This window comes from Tubulanus polymorphus, chromosome 9, assembly GCF_964204645.1.
Source record: "Tubulanus polymorphus chromosome 9, tnTubPoly1.2, whole genome shotgun sequence".
In the NCBI taxonomy this organism is placed as follows: domain Eukaryota; kingdom Metazoa; phylum Nemertea; class Palaeonemertea; order Tubulaniformes; family Tubulanidae; genus Tubulanus; species Tubulanus polymorphus.
Genome location: NC_134033.1, coordinates 4,157,639 through 4,165,823, shown reverse-complemented (window position 1 = coordinate 4,165,823; position 8,185 = coordinate 4,157,639). Strand labels below are relative to the sequence as shown.

The 8,185-nt window shown below is 39.4% G+C and overlaps 1 long non-coding RNA gene across 1 annotated transcript; it reads left to right on the top strand.

Moving 5' to 3' along the window:
• The first annotated feature begins 3,218 nt into the window (after positions 1–3,218).
• LOC141911060 (uncharacterized) lies at positions 3,219–4,229 on the top strand. Its single transcript, XR_012619963.1, has 2 exons — positions 3,219–3,715; positions 3,799–4,229. It is a non-coding gene; the product is annotated as an uncharacterized LOC141911060 (long non-coding RNA).
• Positions 4,230–8,185: the final 3,956 nt, after the last annotated feature.

Below are 8,185 nucleotides of genomic sequence, written 5' to 3'. Positions count from 1 at the left end.
CTGTGAGGAGGTGGAATACCTGAAGATATGCGAGGTGTAAATACTGAAATTCATTGCGTGTGTGTTCAATGAAAATAAAGTGTTTGAAATAAAGGATTCGATTTCTGCAATTTAGGTCGGGTTTAAGAACTTTTCATAGAAATACCGAAATAACGGGTTTCGTCAACACACCAAACACTCGAAGTTCAAGAGAATTCGAAATGGTTATAGATAAATGCATTATTTCGAAAGTGTCTATCTTGGTTTTGACTATTTCAAATCGCTAAACACTTCACTTACCTAGAGGAACGCGACATTGTCAAATGTATATCGTTATCGGAACCTTGAACCAGCAGCGGAGAGAAGTCCTTATACAGCACCAGCATATGAGCAAAGCGTCGTTACAGCATCCAAACTCTACTGGGTGGTTCTTAGAAAACGCAACAGATGTCATTTTTCGGATATATTTATAACCAAAGATTATAAATCTGATTATAAAACTTTTTATTCAACTAAGCCAGGTATTCACTCAAAGATCAGCTTCACTATTCCGAAGTATTGTATTTGGTTTATTGTTTTTATACGTGTGACTGAGCAAGAATTATTAAAATAAAGGAGACTCGTAATTTACACTTGTTGCAGATTTAAATAAAGTGACCAATTTGAAACCCTGATTCCTACATGACTTTTATTCAAAATTGTACAAAGTTTATTCGAATGTAAAAACGGTTTCTGGGACAAAATCATTTCTGATGAGGCTCTGCTTGCTAAAGTTAATGACATCTCCATTCATCAGCCAGATACCGGTTAAAGGCACATTATTTCAACTTTTAAATCAATCTCTACAGTAATTCAGTTAATAGGGAAATTAGTGGCACGAGCTTGAGGATTTGTAAGCGAAGTTGACGTCTGACAGGACGCAAAGCGCAATAACCATCACAGTGAAAGTCAGTTTCTAACCTCCATCAGTCTGTGGGCCGGAGCGCCGTCCTGTGCCCACCGAGCTAATCTCCTGAGTCTCCTGAGAAAACTCTACGACAAGTGTAAATTAGCGAAGGCGACATCTGTTGCGTTGTTTAGAACCACAATCTCCGGAACCGGTGACTTACACATTTATAACATTATTACAATAAGAAGCCATTCCGTGAAATAGTCAAACCCACACTTCATTCAAATATATATTTATATTGGCAACCTTTCACAAACCTTAACTCGACTCCTCGGTGCCCGTTATAGTCTAGCCCACCTTCCTATACTGCCGAATTGCCCGTATCAACTCTGGACCAGGTCAAATGTTGTTTAGAATTGGTTTTATATTTTGCACTTAAAGCCAATTTAAAAGTTTGAACGGACACTTCAGTTTCAGTAAATCCCTGCAAAAGTTTTGTGTTATTGAGCGTCAAGTGACAAAGCCACAATTTTAGTTATTTCTCAATAATTTTCATATTTGTCTCGCGTCTAAATACAGAATCTAGAATGGTTTTAGTCTCAGGCGATTAAAGCGGGTTACGATACGATGTGGATTGTATGACCCAATATGCAATGAAGCAAATGTTTTCGATTGTTTATATCTGATAAATCGTTAGATTACTCGTAACTCGAATCTCTTCAAGTCGAATAAGCATTGAAACTCCGAAAACAAATATTGGAATCATTACATTCAATGTTGGCAATCTGATTTCCGTTAATTGGAAATTCAAACACAAATCACTGAGATCACAATCGATTCGAGTTAAGATTGAGTCTACTGTTTTTCAGTTTGCTATAACTAGGGTCCGTCATCTGTTCGACTTAGCTTAAACCTAACCTAACCTTAATTTCCTAAACAGAAATAATTCAAAATTTCTACTCTGCCGTTGGGTTCGAATCCCGAAACGAATGGTTCGCCGCGTTGATACGGGGATAAACATGCCGGACCCGGTGGCACAGTTGTGAGTTAAAGCTAAATCCGAGATAAATACAAATTAAACGAATTAATGAGTAATTCGGTGGATTTTACCGGATTTGCCAGACGCAATAGAAAAGAAATTCTGCAGTTTGCTGATGTAATTAAGCCACTTTTCCAAATGTATCTCGACAAAATACAGCATCATGAAATCAGTTGCATGAATCAAATTTGAAATCGATGGTTACATGTACATGGTACATGTACATGTAACATGGTTACACGTAGTTACATGTTAGAATGTTTTCCAATCACAATCGGGCGGACCGGATGGCTTAGTCGGTCGGCGACTAGCGTGTCACCGCTGTGGCCCGGGTTCGAGTCTCGGAGGAGGCGGGTCAGGATGTGGCAAATGATCTCCGGTAAGCGGGCGAGTCGAGAGTACTGTCCTCCCTGGAATGAGGTTGCTAATGCGTGAGTCCTACAAAATAACTGGTGTGGGGTAAATTATGTTTAATTCAGTCGTTTCTGGCTGAATTATTTATTTATCCCACAATACCGGTCCAGGCTGCGGAGTAATTCCCCCAGGGACCTTCGACTTTTTTACAATATTAGTTTGTTATTTTAAGTTTAGTGGTGAGGGTTTGGGAAATTTTTTTATATTTATTCAATTCCTCGAACTGAAGAAATCCAAGCGACTATTCGGTACAAGCAGCGCACGCGGTGATCAATCACAGTTCTTTCTCAACTGATGATAAAACTTTGATAATTTTTTTAACTTCACCAGATTTCGGTTAAAGAAGTGTACGCGGCGATGTCTGGTGAACTTGTGTATAAATTCGGATTGAAAACGACTCTATCCAATAGAGAATCACTCACTGGAGACCTGCCATACGCTCTACTACACAATAGTGCCGCGTCACTGCACAAACCCTTAAGCAAACTTCGATATCCTAAAGCAAAACTCGAAAATAGTAAAATTGAGCCGGTATTATAGTTCAAAACCAGACGTAAATAGAAGGGAAATCTACACTAAAGTTTGTTGGATAGTTTAGATAAAATTTCAGCTTACAATTTTAGGCAAAAATCGTAGCATTCGATATTTCTATCTTAAACAATATGTGCCTCTATGAATAGTCGAATTAAACTCGATGACCTGTAAGCCCCATTGAAAATGTTTGGCACGAATTGAATAGTTCTTTCGGATTAGCGTCACGGACTCGGGTCTGTCACAGGAATGCGCGATCGAGCTTTCTGATTGACCCATTCCGGTCGCATCGATGCTGCACCGTCGTTGATTGGTTGACGTAGGTATTAGAAGCGCGGTTCGAGCCGCCCGGCGCCAGTCCGAGAACCGATGTCCAGTGATGAAGGTCGACCTATAAGAGCTCTGCAACAAGGCGTGAAGAACGTGTGGCTTTAAGCAAACAACCTACTGATAAGCGGCTGATGATGTTAGGAGAGACTGGAACGTGAAGGAATTTGTGACGCCTAGCGATTGAGAACGCAAGATGAGACTGGCGGCTGTTGATGCTGATGATTGCGGTGGAGATCCCGATACTGCTGCTGCTGCTGTTGATGTCTGATTTCAACTACAAACAGATGACGGCTAATTTGCTGATGAAGACGAGTTGCTGTTGTCGCTGATTTCCGATGTTCTATTTCGCGCACATTCATACATTATGAATATTGTGTCTTTTTAGGGTTAAACCGAAACCAGTTCGCTACTACTGACAACTACATGTACACAACTCGTTTGTCGCAACGTCCTAACTAGTCTGCTGCTGCTGCTGCATTGGGAACCGCATCAACCCACATTTTGCTGTTTCGGTATCTTTACATTAAGATAAGGTAATTATATTAAACTACACCCATCCTTACATTTTGCATATTCAATCTTCAATAGCTTGACGATTATCCGATTTGTTTTTCAGCCGGCTATATTTGAGTTACAGCAACATCTTCAAATCTCGAGACGCAGACTCAACTCCGACTAAAGCACCATCTCCAAACCTCGAGACGCAGACTCTACTCCGACTAAGGCACCATCTCCAAACCTCGAGACGCAGACTCTACTCCGACTAAAGCACCATCTCCAAACCTCGAGACGCAGACTCTACTCCGACTAAAGCACCATCTCCAAACCTCGAGACGCAGACTCTACTCAGACTAAAGCACCATCTCCAAACCTCGAGACGCAGACTCTACTCCGACTACAGCACCATCTCCAAACCTCGAGACGCAGACTCTACTCCGACTAAAGCACCATCTCCAAACCTCGAGACGCAGACTCTACTCCGTCATTATTTCGTTTTGCCGCATGTTATAAAGTAACGTAAATAAATAAACGTCCATCTACATAAAATGCTCGTCTTACTAAAAATATCTGTCTCGGGCTCCGGAAAGGACTCTTCCCCTCACAACTTCATACTCGACACTGCTCCGGAAAGAACTCTTCCGCTTACACAATCAAGGAAAGGACAAAGTCAAATAGGAAAGGACAAACGCAAAGTACAAATCAAAGAAAAGTAGGAATTTCTTACAGCTTGTTTGCAAAAGTAAAATTCAACATTTTATTGAAACATCAATATTTAATATCAACTAAAATGGGATTTGAACCACCAACCATTCGACTAGCAGTCCAGCCACTACGCTATAGGGACGTGCTGGCAGCACACAGAGGAACTCATATTTATCCATTGCTTAAGCAAATTTTATCAAAAAAATAATGCCATCTACCGGGCGAGACAGGAACTAGTTCCCATTTCAACCCGGTAGATGGTAATAGAGAATGAGACAAGAGTGGGCAGAGACAGAGTAAGAGAAAGGAGGAGAGATGAGAGAGTGAGAAGAGATGAGAGTGAAACAGAGTGAGGAGAGAGTGAGAATGAGACAGAGTGAGGAGAGATGAGAGTGAAACAGAGTGAGGAGAGAGTGAGAATGAGAGAGGATAGAAAGAGATAGAGAGGATAGGATGGCATATCACCTGAACTTATGTTCCTCTTGTTTTCTATCTAGAATGCCGTTTACAGTTTCTAGTTCAAACAGATATTTATCCCATCAGCAGTAATGTTATTATTTTGTCCTCGTGGACATAAAGTTCACTATAACTGAAGTCAAGTTCTCCCAATATGAGTTCGTTTGTTTGTTTATCCTGTCGCTGAGTTTGAACACTGCCCACACCATCTGATGTAGTCCTGATCATAGTTCCACCATATTGATGACAAACATCCTAAAAATATACATGAAACTTAATAGATTTAAGGCCATCAATCAAACATACAGAGTTAGAGTTAAGTCTAGTTACCGGTGTATCAGAGAAATGGCAATCTAAGGTACCCCCAAAATGAGGGTCAGGGGTCAAATATTTTTTGTCTCCGATTTCGATGAAATTCAGTATATACATGTATTCTGGGGTGCTGATTACAAATCTGAAAGAATTTTTCGGATCCGAGGCCCCAAAAATGAGAAATTCAAATTTTTGGGGGGACCCCTAAATTGTCAAAAGGCCTTGGACCCCAGAATTTTCGAGATATTCAAAATCTGATTGCAGATTTGGAATCAGCGCCCCTGAAAATAGTAAGGACTAAAATTTTAAGCAAATCGAAGAGATTCGATTTTTTGGCCAAAAACGGCAAAAATCTAAGGAGTTTTTTTTCGGCGAAAAATTTTTTTTCTCTGATTCCTTGTAAACTTGGTAGGAAGATGTATTCTGTGGTGTAGATTCCGGATATGCAATCAGATTTTGAATCGGAATTCATCTTCATTGGCAAATAAGGGTTTTAATGCCCAAAATATGCACCCCAAAAATGGGGTACAAAATCAAAATATTTTTTTGGCCCAATTTTAATAAAATTTGGTACAGACATGTTTTTTGGTGTGCTGATCACGAATATGAAGTTAGTTTTTGGATCTGAGGCCTCTAAAATGAGATATTCAGGATTTTGTGTTTTGACCCTTATTTTCGTCACAAATTTTGATGAAATTTGGTCCAAAAATACAATTTTATCTATTGAGCCAAGTATTCAATTAATTTTTAAGGCAGAAATTGATACTCTCACTAAAACCCTGAATTATAATTCCTGCCACACAATTACAGGCTGCTATAAATAACTCCATTGACAATTCTTATGACACTCAGTAAACACTATGTTTACAGATAAACTGCTCTCTCATAATTGTTTTTGAAACATAAAAGAAATTCTACTCACACAAGTCTCTCCTCCCTTGTCTAGCAGTAATAATAGTCCACTGAGTTCCACAATTCCACATACAGAGTTCCACACCTTCAGGAGTCAACCACTGATTATTTTTTACGAGTATCAATCGACTTTTAGTCCAGTTAGTTCACATGTAGTTCGGTAAGTTCACATGTAGTCCAGTTAGTTCACTAGTAGTCCGGTTAGTGCAAATATAGTTCACATGTAGTCCGGTAAGTTCACATACAGTACGGTTAGTTCACTAGTAGTCCGGTAAGTTCACTAGTCCGAAAGAAGTTGACTGAAGAAGTAAAACTGAAGAATTTCAGTTGAAGTCCATATCCAGTATTTGTGATGAAGTTTAGCAATGACAGTCCAGAGAGGAAAACCTGAAATATGAAACTGAAACAGTCTCTAGAAAAACACATTAACAAACTCAAACTCAAACTCTCAGACATACTAGTAAAGGCTTATGCAAAAGTTTTCACAACTTTACTGGATTAACAGATTGTTTTTACGTAACTGATATACTCGGCCACTGTGGGAGTAAGATGGTGAAACTGGTCGATTCAGCTGGTGATGGTAACCTGCTGAACATGTGGAAAAGAGGAGGAATTAACAGGAATTGTAACAACAGCTCATCAAGATTTGTGAAACTATCACCTGCACCATGTCGTGCATGCGGCGCCGCCTGGCTAGTGAAAGTGGTTATTGACACTGAGTGCCGAGGTCCCTGTGTCTGTGAGGTCCCCCTGTGTGTCCCTGAGGACATGAAATCTTGTGAATTCTTATTCTTACGTATGTCTTACTTTAAACGGCCAAGTGAAAGTGACCACAGCAAGGACAAGGTTACCGTTAAACACTTGACTCCAAGTCCCTGTGGTGGACGTGTCTGTAAAGTCCGAGTGTCTGTGAGGGCACGAAATCTCATGAATTCTTATCTTTTAAACCAATATCAAAGCTCGTACGTTGGGAATCATTGTGGCTTTAAAGTCTTTATCAATTGAGAGACTTAGTTTCATTGTAAATAAAGAATTAAGAGATTGAATTGAGCGAGCTCCACAGTGCGCGATTTCCATGTCGACCGTCTAGTGCTGCCCCTGCATATAACGATAGCGGGGAAAACGTGAACTAACTTAATACTCGCTTGCCAGAGTCTTCGGACAGCCGTAGTGGACGAACTAATTACCGATTTGCGGGCCGGATTCCGAGGGAATTCTCAAAATCTTTCAACTGCTCTGAAACGTTTGAACCAAACAATCATTCTATAAGAGAATTAACCTTAAAAGAGTAAATTTGAATCGGGATATTTCTAGTATCGTCTGGCAGAGAGCGACAGGTGTTTGAATGTTCCCTGATTATTTGCGCGCAATTAAAATATATCGAAGAAAAAATATGGAAATTTTGTCAATTCAGAGGATAAATTATCATTCAAAAACATAAATGAATAACCTATTCTGAATATAAATACTAATTAATTGATAAGAAAGTGAATTTTAGCTATCAAAATTGAATATCGTTACCTAAAAAATAAGAAAATTTCATTAAAAAATTATAGAGTATTCATAGTTTAATATTTAATAGAATTAGGTGCCACACTGGTCCGTATTGTACGTAATTGGGAAATTCATATTCCGGCGGCGCTATTTTAGTTCACAGAAATTCCGCTGTCGTTATTCATAGGGGCAGCACTGTACGGTTGATATCTAACCCAGCCTCGCAATCTTACTGTGGCATGCAAGTAATACAGATATTATTTTAGCCGAATTTCGTTCATTATTCACCACGATTCCGTTTTCTATGAATAATTCAATTATTTTTTAAGCTTTTGGAAAGGGGATCTTCTTTTTGAAACGATTTTCAAGCCATTTTTGATAGAACTCTTCTGTCAACGGAATCTAATTGCATAAAGCGGTAAAGAGGTAGACTCACATGCCACAGACAGAATCTAAAGCAAATTAAATTTTATTCTCCAAAAAAGTGCATTCATCCAACGCTATCATCAAAGTTGCAGCACGTGAACCATTAAACCTCCTATTAAGGTCGACCCTTCTTGGTCAGGGTTAAAATCAAACTCTCCCAACCACAAATTGGCGCAAACAACTGGAAAAACTTCAGTTGA